Below are 12,757 nucleotides of genomic sequence, written 5' to 3' on the forward strand. Positions count from 1 at the left end.
GAGAGAGAGAGAGAGAAATGCGCACATCCCAATCTGTTCATTGAGTTCCAACTCTTTGAACGGACGATCCTTCATTTCCCCTCGTCTCCCATTATTTCTCTCTACGAGAAACAGGCGGCGTCTGGGCGCGCGCCCGCTGGTATGTCTGGCATTTTCGGCTGGCGCGTCGCTCCCAGCGAAACAGTTGTCCATATATATTCTCAGTTTCCACGACTAATGCGCGTCTTCTTGGTCAAAAGTGTGAATTTGCCTACGTCGTCTAGGGCGACAATTTTATTCGTAAAAAAATCAAAATAACATGAAATCGATCTCTTCGACATAAAAAAATTATACCAATCATGTTCGATCGAAAATCTGGAACCCAAGGGAATGGACAATATTTTGCCGATTCCGTACACGCGACCGTGGAGATTCCTATCTACGATTGATAAATTACTGTCCCTACTCGATCCTCAGCTTTCTTCCCACCTACCTTCGATCGAGAGAGGTTCCTTTCGCATCCAGGATACGTCGGAGTCTCTCCTTCACAGTCGATGCAACCCCCGGGTATCCAGGCTCACCTTAATATTAATTTGCCCCTCCATTGTCCACTTTTATTACTCACATATCTTACCGATTTTTACTTTTATTATTCTCCCCGTACATCGGACCTGTCGCCTTTCATGAGTCCTTTGCCTCGGCTTATGTCTGATATTTTCAGGACTATCTCCACGAATACGCAAGTAAGAAGGGCCACTAATATGTTCGAGGTTCGTGTATTTTATAATATTTATGTATATACAATTTAATCATATAAATTCCCACGTACTCAAAGATATCCTTATCTTATCCAAATGCAATGTTTTTATTGCCTATTACATAGGATATTATATAAAATCAATTTCTGGATGTCAATTTCCAAAAAAGAAAAAGTATAGTATATATCATATACTTATATAAATATATATTTGATACATATATATTTATTAATAACTTATGTATTTATATTGATAAGTCATTCGTTTAAAAAAAATATACTTTCCTTACTTCGTAATATCAATGTAATTTTATTTTGTAGTTTTATTATAAAAATGTTTTCAAAATCAAATAATATAATGTTCAGAAATTCAAATATTTATTTGAAGATCAAGATGAGGATTTGTTAAAGATATTTGAAAGTAAGGTTTAAATTAAGAGATTAAATTAAATTAAAATTAAAATTATTCTAAGAAATTGTGATTGATTTCAAGTTTATATAATTTATATAAAGTCGGGCTTCTTTCCATCAATTCATTTGAACCAAACATCAAAGAAAACTTGAACAAAAAAATGTTTATTGCAAATAGAAAATCAACAATTTTATTTGCTTCGTTTTGATTTTCGAACCGAGTTTGATAACTCAAACAATTCGAATATATCTTGATGTTCAAAGAGTTTAAACAATTTGAAGTTAAATCTCTAATTATTTGAAATTACTATACAATACTATTTAAAATATCCATTACATCAATTTTATAGAAAGAAAGATTTGCTTAAAGATAAATATATAATGTACAAAGCGCAATGGTATCATATTATATGACTATGTAAATACAAATTTAACATTTATAAAACAGTTTCTCATTTTTTTTCCAACATCTAATAAAAATTCTTCTATCAAAAGTTGACCATCTCGTATAACATTCAAACAATGATTTACTTCCCAGGAGGGAAAGGAGAATTACATCTCTCTTTTCAGTTGGCATTCTAACGTTATCTAGTGTGATCGCGATGCACAAGGAGAAGTAAGTGTAAAAGAAGAAAATTTGCATCGCGTTCCCCAGTGGATTCATAAATCATCTAGAATAGCGCGCAGCATCGATGGTTTGCAACCTGTTGCTGGATTCTGCGCCGAACGAGGCGCACTTCCGTGCATTCTTTATTGCGTTTGCTACCAAACGGTAGCCATGTTGTCACCAAAGGTTTACGAAAATTGATCCCTCGTTCGTTGAACGCTAAGGGAAAGACGGAATAAACTATGATTGCCTCTAAGACACTCAACAATAACTCCTATCGCGTCCAACAATCGTTACAATTTATACCAATTTTCCCCGAAACGCGTTCACAAAAATTAATGTAACGATCTGTCATCTTTTGGCGATTTCTTTGTGAGGCGCAGACGGTTTGCTTTGACACAATAAAATTACACTTCAACCCACGCTGGATCACGAAATTTGAGTCACGAGGGATCGGATACTTAGTTCACATATTTATAATGACCTCCCACGAGATCCATTGGATTACTTACAAGACCGACCCTTACGACAAATCAATTTTCATCCTTGTCATCATGGTTTCGCACATATTGCACTTGGCATTTCATACCTGTCGTTCAAATTCTCAGTACATCACGATGCCTCGTATAGGCATTACCTTCTGTAAACATGAAAGATCGAATATCAAGATATCGACTACGTTTACACGACATCCTTAATCGGATTTAATAATATCTGTAATTATGAACTGACTAATCTCATAGCTATTCTTTTGAAGAATGGAATGACTGTTAGCCAGTTTCATAGCTACAGATATATATTATTAAACCTAATTAAAGATGCCGTATAAACGTATCGATAAAAATAAATGACGTGTGTATAAAATAAATGTGATAATTTGATAATAATTTATTACTTTAAATTTTGTAATGAAATCTTGAAAAACACATGTTTATTTAAAATTATTTGTGCAATTTGAATAATTAGTAAATATGAAGTTATGCACCTTGTTGCTGTACTGTAATTAATTGAAGTACATCAACTAAATCTTTATTAAATTTTAACAAGACTCGAGATAAACATACACTTGCGTGTATGTTTGCATTTTTGAATTTGTATTAGATTCACGAATCGTCATCTTTCTTTATATCACAGTGAAGTCGTCAGTATAATTAATTGAAATGTATATTCGCGGAATGTTGCGAAACTCAGCGCGAGAACAGCGTTCTTAGAGAGTCTGTTAAAACGGATTGCTTTGAGATCACGGATGACGAAGTTAATACGTCGTTATTAGGCGCTGCGTGACCTCGTAGTCGGTTTTGCACCCCGTGAAGTTGAGAATGAGAAAGAGGAGGCTACGCAAACAAGCGAAGGCAGAAAACGAAGGGTGAGTCGGTGTCTCGCGATGTGTGGCAATGGTGTGTCGCCGAAGAGTTTTCAGCACAGTGGTCCCCTGAAGCAGCACCACGCCTTGACAAATATATCGTGGAATTTAATATACTCACCTTCTTTAGAGGCTGCATTGGCCAATGGTATGTGAGGAAAGATGCGCGGAGGACTCAAAAGCCGGGAACAAGATTCTTGAGTACCAGGAGCTTCAAAAGTAAAATCTGTCAAAAGAAGATGGTCTGTTATTTAAAAATTCTAAGCACTACATGCAAACATGAGGTTAAATGAAGGGTCTGAATGTGGAATAAATCTAATTTTTGTTATAGCATTCAAATGATTGATTGCTAACAAATTTATACTTCCTGACGAATAACTGATTCATGTTTCAATTAGAGCTGATCCAATTTAAAAGTCCAAATCTCCTAGGACCAATTAATTTCTTTATCTTCGAATAAACAAAAGCAATGCTTAGAAATGTCTATTTGTAAAAATTTTAACAAAATTGATAATCCTTCTACGATATTAAAATTGTTTCTATTTTATTTACAAATAATTATCCTCCAAAATTTGAATATATTCGAGGAATGTGAGCATTACAATATTTTATCGTCCATAATATACTGCGATGATGCTCAGTTTTTAAATCTTATATATAAAAATTCAATATGACTTATAATTAAGAATTCAATAAAATAATTTATTACAAAAAATTAATAAATTAAAAGTAATAAATTAAAATTAATAGTAATATGTATTATTATTGAGAATAACAAGTGCGCATAAAATATGCCAATAATAAGTTCTCATTCCAGAATAGAATTATTCAATGGTCGAATTTTGTGTCGTAAAATTATTGAAAAGAAGCAAGAATCTATTTATAATAATTAATAATCAGAATTGTGCAGATCAAAAAATTTCGATTTAGATTTTAAAATACTTACATATCTCTCAATAATATTAAATATATTATTTGGTCGCAACATTAAGAGTCTAAAATCGTCTCGTTCGATGAGAAAAATCGTTCCATCTCGTCCCGCGGACCTCGTAATAAGGAATCCGGTACAAAGAAAGAAGTACAATACGGAGCACGTGCGGCGAAGTACGTTAGAGAGACCAAAACAGTCGTTGAGATTTGCTCTCTCGGTGAGGTGCGAGAAATCGTTTCGATTCTCCCGTGGCACCTATGACATTTGAGAGAAAAGGAGACCAGGCATTCCCCTCGGAAACGGCATTAAAGTCGCCTCTCGACCCCATTTTGCGACGTTTAGGGACTTCTTTCGGTGCACACGCGATTGTTCCAGCGCGGAACAAATGCGGGCACCTGCGTCAGGCATCGAGTTACCCCCTCGATGATGTCGCGGTGCCCGAAAAGTCGAATTCAGAACACCTGATGAGAGCGACGGGCAGTTCGCTGGGGGGCCTCGCTTCCGGCCCGCCTTTCTATACGGTCGCGTCCCGTGGCCGTCGTCGTCTTCGGCGCATTGTATGCTACGACGACCCTGTATGAGAACGGAAGTGCAAATTACAGGCCGCGGTGATCGAGATCTTTCTCACGATGTAAGTATGCGCCGCGGGGCCTAATCCGTTGCCGAGCAAGAGAATAGAGTCAAATAGGTCCGTTGCGAGACGTGCGCGCGTTCGAGGAGATACACGCGTCAACAGTACATTCCGCATTTTGCATTCGATTTTTCTTTACCCAAGAAATAAAAAGATAAATGCAGAGTTCATTTTTTTCTTCTTCAAGGAAAACAGTTCTCTAAAGAGAAATCTTTCAGAAAAATCAGTCTTTTCTGAAAGATCAAACAAATAAGATAATCTTTAAACAAGTTATTATATTCAAATAATAATAAATTTATAAGGTGAGATAAGCAAACTTGAACAGATAAGGCTCGATTACACCAATATTACTTTAACTTTAAATGAGATTTCCCTCTTTCTCTCGACTTTAATAAGAGAGAAAGAAAAAGAGCCTTGCTTAAAATCAAAGTAATGTTAATGCAATCGGGACGGAATGAGATGTATTAACGATAATTTAGAACCATCTTTCTTGAAAACTAATCAACAAGCAGCAGACGCTCTCTGCTGATATTGAAATTAAAATTTAATTACTACGATAGAGATATTAAATAAATTAAAATCATATTTTCTTTTCTATAATATTGCCTTTGCTAGTGTAATCTTTTAGTGTATTTTTTTGCAACAAGATAAACAAATTAGAGTAAAGAAAATGTCAAATATATCATGCAATTGGATTATAAAATTTTCGTCGAGGTTTAGCGAATTAAAACCAAAGCGACAATCGCGAGGAAAGTGGACGCGGTTGCATGAATTTCGGAGTTTATGTGACGTCGGGAACGTTATTTTTTATTTGCAATAACGATCATTTAATTTTCAAAATGCCGCGTAGTTTTAATTAAAAACGTGATATATGATGAAAATTCATACTCGTATAATCAAGAATAATTTGGTTAATGAGTCGGGTATTTAAATCGCCGCTGCGATGATTTTAATAATTGAACACTGTGATCTCTTTTTAAATGCCATTTTTGTTAAATTCATTTTTGTTAAATCAATATTGCCTCTCGCGTATCAAATCGAATGATGAGAATTGAGTTTCATGGGAATATGGAAAACACATTTTTCTGTAATCTCATGTCATTAGATCGAAATTCATCGAGGATGTTCATTAAGCGTTAGTCTGAGACAGGACCGCAAAGTGAAGAGTCACCTAAAATCATAAGCCAGGAGAATGAGGATAAAGATTCGGTCAATTTGCATCTCAGATCCTGAGGAATAATCAATGAGACTGGACAATAATGTCTGACCGACTAAGATGGCGTTGAGACAAGAAAACTACTCAGTGTAACGACCGATAAAGAGTAAAAAAAAGGAACCAACCGGGAGCGGCATGCGCTTCCGATTGGCCGAGGCGCCGCTGGGCGGGAACTCGACAATCGACTTTTACAGACTCCGGCTCTTTCACTGTCGAGTATCGTCGAGAGATGAAGAAACTAACGACGCGCCGTCTCCGAGAGGTTACACGCGGGTCATGATCTCTCATTTTTGCATTCTCATTTGTATCGTTCAGCTCCTTTGTCAGATACAATTACGTCAGCGCATGCCATTATACATTGTTGTTTTATAAAAAAAATAATTAATTCATGGGGTAAACTGACTGTGAACACCGCGTTCAGAATGATATCTTTTTTATTAAACAGTCATTGCTTATTTTCTTGAACTACCTTCCTATGTTCGATATTTCAACTATTCTTAGATTTAATCTATTAGAGTATATATTAAGAAGGGCAAATGTTAATTATGTATTTAAAATAAAGGATGCTCTTTTTAGTCACCTCTCTCGTAAGTTATCACAATAATACTGAGTTAAGTACACGTGTAAAAAAAATGACATCTTCTAAAGAACAAACACTATAAAAAAATACGTAAAAATTACATATTTTTTTACACAATTTATAATGATGAAAATATATAAAATCTATAAATATCTATAAATATATAAAAGAGATCATAGATATCATTTTCCTTATCAGTTTGTCGATATTGAGAAAGACTCACAATAAATTGATCGATTTCTTCAGAGTGGACCGTATTGATCGAATGTTCCCGACAATTATTTCAATTCCATAAAATATGATTTCGACAAAAAGTCACATTCAGCGCGTCCTGGCGCGTGATGATTCGATCACCACGACACCGTCACGGACGGAATCGCAGCGGCGGTACACTTTCGAAGCCTTTGATATATCCCGCCCGGGGTTCATCAAAAAGGATCGATTCGGTGAGGATCGCTGATCCCCCATCCGCTCGCGTAGGTACGCGTTGATCATTGCGTGATTGCGGGTACTGACAATGACAACAAGCACCACAGGAGGCGTGACTTGGCATTGCGAGAACGGAGGACCCGGACCTTTTAACACGAACTCGTGCCGACAGTCGCTCGAAGAAGCGGAATGAGATGGTATTCTTTCGGTAGGCGACAAAATCACGCGGCGACCAAAAATTGCGGTTAGCAATTAACAGTTTTCTAAATTAATAAGTTATAACATTTCAAGTAAATGGATTTACTTCCATCAAGGATGTAGAATCTAAACTCGATTTTTCCTATTACATATAGAGTGACAAGTAACATTTTAAAAACACAATCATAGTTTAACATTCTGTTTATATCTTCATTTTCATAAATTTCTGAGAGACGTTTATAAAGAATGATTGAATATTAGAAAAGTTGGCGTTGATTCAAAAGATGAAAATACCTATAAAAATTATTAGGCATATACCTTTCCCTCTCATGATGATTTAAAAGTACAATATTTATTTATCACATAAGATAAATAAATATTGACATTTTCATCAAAAGGAAAAAAAGGATTAGTATTTTGTTTTCATTATCTCACGTGTGAACTAAAATAAACTACAAGGAACAAAAAGCAAAGTGGTGTCAGGACGACTAATGAATCATCAGTCACGCAAAAGACGATTTGTTTTTTAAAGCAGATTTAAGAAATATTTTAAAAAGTTTTTGGGACCAGCATGGCATGAATGGAAAGTCCGTACAGATTGGCGTTTAATTATTGATTTACACCATTTACGAATTGTTTCGACGTGGATTTTTCACAAAAAGAAAGAAATAAAATGTATGTTCTACATTTTATTTCTTTCATCTTTGATAGATGTCTGAAATTATCCGTTTAACAATTGAAACGCGAGAGATGAAAGTAATTTACGTATTGCTTTGAAAAGGGATACTTACGTTTTCGATGTTCTCAGCTACGTTTCGTAGCGAAGAACATCGATATAAAGGGGTAATTCATAGAGGAATTTATGGCTCGCTTTATTGCGTCCCAAGTGTGTTCCTTCCACGGTAGAAGATATGTAGCTGCTGGGACCAAGGTGTAACAATAAATTCTTATCTGAACACAGAAGTGTGTTGTCGCTTCTGGGGCAGTAACCAAAGATGTACGGTGCCGTAAATAATGGATTGTCACTTTATTTGCCGTGTACAGGAGAACGTGATGTTATCAACCTGTGTTATTCCCAACGTATCTCGGCCTTAATGTCCAAAAAAAGAAGTAAATTTATCATTTCGTAAGTTCATAAGAAAATATATATCGTCATATTATTCTTGATTAACTCTTTTCTGATTTGAACTATCTATAGTTTCCTACTATCTAGACGCCAAACAATTATCATATTATGTGTATGAAATCGAAAACATAACTTTTAGTTAATTCTTTTTATGTTGTTAAAATGCTTTTTACTTTTCGCAAAAATGATTAATAGAATTAAAATGATATACTACTGTTTGAATATGTTTGCCTATTCTTTCTTAATTATATGAAAAAAAATAAATTTCAATCTTCTTTTTTAATTTTTTAAATAATAATAATATTTGATAGCTCAAAATTTGACATTTTTATATATGTAAAAAGAATATACATAGAACTAAAGTGTAGAATTTAAGCGTCATAGAAGCAATTTACACCGTAATATACACCAATTTATTCCACATATCGGAGCAAATATCTACAAGCAAATATCTATATAGTATGTCCATATTTCATTTATTGCAAAGAAACTATATAAAACCATTATCGGTATAAAAATGTAGAGAAAAGTTCTCTTTATCATCTGTCAATTTAATCATAACAATTAATTATTTAAAAAATCTAATGCCTAAAAATCTAATAAAACTGTGAAAACAAGTCCCGGTCTCCCTTCTTCAAAGATGTTAAATGATAATCAACATCAATCAACGCTGTTTGTCTTGAAATGAATAATAAGGTTGACGAAACGTTGGTAATTGATAACGAGACGGCGATAAAACAAATAACAGTTCAGTAAGTTCTTAAGAATTTCAGAATATTGCGTATACTTTCAGAAATCATATTAAAATTATTATAAATAATTGCTACTAATTTTCATTAATTATTGCGAGTGACAATGGCATTTGTCGCGCAGATAATTGGTCTGTATGTTTCAAATTAAGAATACCGTTTTTCGCAAAGCGGTATTTCGCTTTGTTATCCCTATTAGTATGAGCGCATATCATCGCGCACAGTTCGATTCTCCTCATGCATTCGGCGCCGGCAAAGAGAGGCGGACAAAAAGGAGGAGTTGCTTGGGGAAGAGGTATATCATTGTATCGCAGTATTGTTGCTTGGCAGACGAGCAGATGAGTTTCACTCGAAGACGCTTTATAAGTCATTGTGCCCTGATCTGCTGGACCCACCGCGCTGGAAATGGGCCGACTCGATGAATTCGTACGCACATTAGATATAGATGCCGTGAGAAATCATCCTCTTTATCTCTCTCTTCTTGTCTTTCTTCATTCGATCGTCCCCGGAGAAATCGATTCGATGGAAAACAATATTGCAATGATTCTCTCAAAACCGGCTGTATTGTAACACGTAAGACAATAATCCAACACAATCTATTGATTGACACGAAATTTAATGGGTGAATTATCGTCCATCAAATCTTTATTAATGATTAATAGACAAGAAAAATATTTTACTATTCAAAATTATTATTAATCTCCACAATTGATACTTAGGAGAAATAAAAATATGAAAAAATCCAGTTTTATTGGAATAGAATGATGATTATTTATAATGAGAATTTGTAATTCATTTATCATTCAATGATGCTTTTATTTTATCAAGATAATGGTCAAAATTAATAATCGACACATGATTAGAAAGAAGAGCAACAAGATAACTCAAGCTTGGTCAATCAGAAGATACAGATGTGTAGTGAGAACTCACTATTTATCTGCTTTGTTTTGAGAGAAGTTGTAGAAGACGCAGTTATGTCGCACGAATCGAAACAGCTTTTAGGAAGCGCGAATAAGCGCGTGCTGCACGCGCGAAAGAGTTCCTGAGTATTCAAAAACATCTGGCCTCGTGCCAGAGGCTCGGGGATTCGAGTCGAGTACAACTCGAGTACCACTCGACGGCGTCGGTCTTTGGAGATGAAGGCACGTTTCCGCGCTTTTGAGCTTTCGCGTAGCAACGCGAACGGTGAAGAGCGAACGAACTAAAAGGTGGGACACTCATCGCTCGAATCCAAAGAGAGGCATATTAATTTCCACGTCGATTGGCAGCCTCAATAGCAACCATGATAAACGCGCCGAAGCGACGAGTACTGTCTTCTGTTTATTTCTCTTTCGTCTTTTTTTCATCCGTTAAAATTTTATATTATTTACATTTTTCAAATACAGGAACTCTCTGAGGATGATTAAAACAAATAATTGAAACGTTCTAGTTGATATTTCATGTTAATTGATATATGCTTGTTATTTCATTCATTTGCGAAGTCTCCAAGAGTTAAAAATTTGTTAATAGTCAACAATATTTTGTGATAAAATTTTCTGATGCCGACATTCAGCGGCCTACAAACACGAATACCCAATTCACGATTATTGATGATGATGTTATCCGTAATGTAAAGACGCCGCAATATTCGCACCGCTGCGGAATAAATTATTTTAATAGTCAAATGACTTTAATATTGAGGCAATCCGCTATTTTCTACGCTCGATGATCTAGTGATATTAATAGGTGTACGAGAGAAGTCGAAAGTGGCACGTACGCCTGTGCCTACGTTGTGTGGAATATCCAACAGAATGGATAGACAGACCCCCCCGGGCAAACGGGCGTTCATTGTCGCGGTTGCTCGCGGGGGTCCTCATGACCAAACGCGTCACGTTGATCGCGTCCACATTGAGCATAGCTCTCTGCAATTTCGCTAACAATCCACAGAAAAGGGTGAATTCGAAACCATTCGTCAATGAAGTTGAGAAAGGCATGTTACTGAAGAACATCTTACGATTTCAAATAGCAATTATAAAAATGTAATCTAAATTTTCTTCATTTAGTTGGAATATTAATTCAAGGGATTTTAATAGAAAGACTCTATCTAAGATCTGATTGTATCATAATTTAATTTTCTTATTTAATTTAATGTTAATCGCCAATCGAGCATATTTTAGTCGATTTTCTATTCACACTAGTTAGATAATTTTATATTAATTACATAAAATATTTTATACAGTAATTTTTTTAGTATTGAATTGAACAAAAATATGATATGTGATATTTATTCATTCTGTCACTCCAGGACAATCATTAGTGATAATGTATGATGGATACATTAAATATAAAAGAAATTATTTACTAATATTGAGAGTTGAATACATCAATGTAGATGTTAATTCTCAATTCAGAGATTTAACAAATTCCTGCTATTTCTGCGATAGTTTTTTCATAAATAAAAAAAGTTCAGTCAAGTTTTAGTCAACGAAAATTGGTACCCATTCTTCGAGACACCCGAAAGGAGAGGAGGGTTTGCTGCCGCCTGATTAGGCCCGTACACGCCAGATCGCAATTCGTGCGATCGTATACAAACGTTCATGTCAACTGAATGACCAGTAGCGTACGAACGAAGACCCCCCGTGACTGGGTTAAAGTAGGGGCGACAGAGAACAAACGAGGAAAGAAGGAAGACTCTCTTTCTCTCTCTCTCTCTTTTTCGTGGTGGGCGCCATTGTCACGGTTCTTCGCGGGGGTTCCCCGCGACTGAATGCCACATCGCCCTGGGAGGCATCGCGACGCCCGCTTTTGCTCTATAATTTTAACAGCCGACTCGATGATTTCGTTCGCCTTACTCCCTTTTTTTTCTCCTTTTTCGCATAGTTGCCTTGTCGAGCACGGTTGCGCGCAAACAACTGGCGCACGACCACCTGGTTATTCCGAGCAGATCGAAGAGAAAATATGCCAGTGTTTTTTCATAGGGAGAACTCACTCAAATCGCTCAAATCCAACTATTAGATGAATCATTCACATTTTCCAAGCTAGCAATATTCACGAAAATACGAGACTTTAGATTTTAATACTACATTGAATGTAACTCCAAAGCAGCTTAACGATATATTACTTATATATAATCGATATTTATATATAATCGATGCCAAAGTAAAATAATAATACCCAGCAAACAAGCTGATGTAATTTTAATATCAAAATAATGTCCAATAACGTCAATGTACTTATTGGATATTATGTTTCGTTATACAATAGATATATTTCTTTTTATATTGCTTTAAAGAACGATTAGTAAAAACTGAATTAAACATATTATCCTATCTCCCAATTATCCGACCTAACTATCAAACATATAGATGATTCATATTTTTATTTATCCATAATGTATATGTATTCCTATAACGTTTTCTATAATTGTAAATATTGATAATCACTTGTGTTTGTCGAAATGGGAAATATTTTATTATTGCTGATACTTTAACTGATGAATCCATGGGGGAAAGATTCCATATGGAGATTATGACAATTTGTCTTTATATTGCAAGAAATAATAATGTTAAATACATTACTTTAAATACAAAGCGGTAAATACAAACATAAATGGTCTTATTTCCAATCTTATTGAAAAAAATAAGTAAAAAATGAATAGAATACAATTTTTTCATATGCTTTGTTTTTTAAGAAAATCTATTTTAAATATTCGCCAATATGTATACACTTAATTATAATATAAATATATATATATATATATATATATATATATATATATTCTATTAATAGTAATTAAATAGT

This window comes from Atta cephalotes (genome assembly GCF_000143395.1).
Source record: "Atta cephalotes unplaced genomic scaffold scaffold00002, whole genome shotgun sequence".
In the NCBI taxonomy this organism is placed as follows: domain Eukaryota; kingdom Metazoa; phylum Arthropoda; class Insecta; order Hymenoptera; family Formicidae; genus Atta; species Atta cephalotes.